The sequence below is a fragment of the Echinops telfairi genome, unplaced genomic scaffold, assembly GCF_000313985.2.
Source record: "Echinops telfairi isolate 266 unplaced genomic scaffold, ASM31398v2 ScPeMD7_3533;HRSCAF=4204_0, whole genome shotgun sequence".
In the NCBI taxonomy this organism is placed as follows: Eukaryota; Metazoa; Chordata; class Mammalia; order Afrosoricida; family Tenrecidae; genus Echinops; species Echinops telfairi.
Window position 1 is genome coordinate 75,403,636 of NW_022107431.1, and position 1,047 is coordinate 75,404,682.

Genomic DNA, 1,047 nt, shown 5'->3' on the forward strand with positions numbered 1-1,047 from the left:
TGATATTTGGGTTGACTTATACTTGAGTATATACTGTAATAAAAATTATTTTAAATGATGGTAAAAGAGGAGATGTGGTCTCAGATAATATGGGAGGAAAATGGGGAAAATATGCTTATTTTGGATAACCCTTTCTCTAAAAATATGAGTTTTCTTATACACATAATAGATTAAATAGGATATTAATTTCATCTCTTGATGAATGTGCGTATATGTTTTGATATGTGTGTGTAGAATTACACCTATGTAGATAGAACACTAGACCTTGATGTATTTTAAGTATATGACTATATCAGACATTATAAAACATAGACAAAATAATGAACATTTTTTTGGAAACTATCAGTTTTAGAAATAAATGTTAAAGTCATTAGAAACTATGTTTATCTTCTCACTTTCCTCAAAGAATAATGCCATCTTGGATTTGCATAATTTCTATATTTGCACCACAATTGCATAAACAAGGTTTAGCCTTAGCTATACTTTTTGCTTAAATTAATAAGGATCACATTACGAAAGTGTTTGAGCAACTTGCTCTTTGCTATCAATGTTATAGCTCTTGAAATCTTCATGTGGTTGACTCCATTTACCTATTTTGGCTGTTAATGGCTTTATATTTCAAAAATACTCAGAATTTTATATATCCTTCTACTAAAGTATATTTGAGTTATTTCAAATGTTTTTTGCTACAAACAGTGATGTTATAAATGCCATGCATGTATAGATCTTGTGCACATATGTGAAAATGCCCACCTAGTATATACCATGATAAGAGTTGCTAATGGTATGAATCTTTCTTTATTAGATAGCGAGATTATTCTAAATGACTTGATAAATAACCAATCCTAACACTTGTATATAAATATAAGTTGTTACCTTTTTAGTCTCAATATTGCTTGATAAGATCAGAATTGCAAATATTTGGCATGTCTGTTGGGTGTGAAGTAATATCCCACTGAAACTTTCTTTGATTACAACGGTGTGGGGAAGTCCAATTATTTATTTATTTAATTTTATGAATTGCTTTGAAAGCATTTACAGACACAC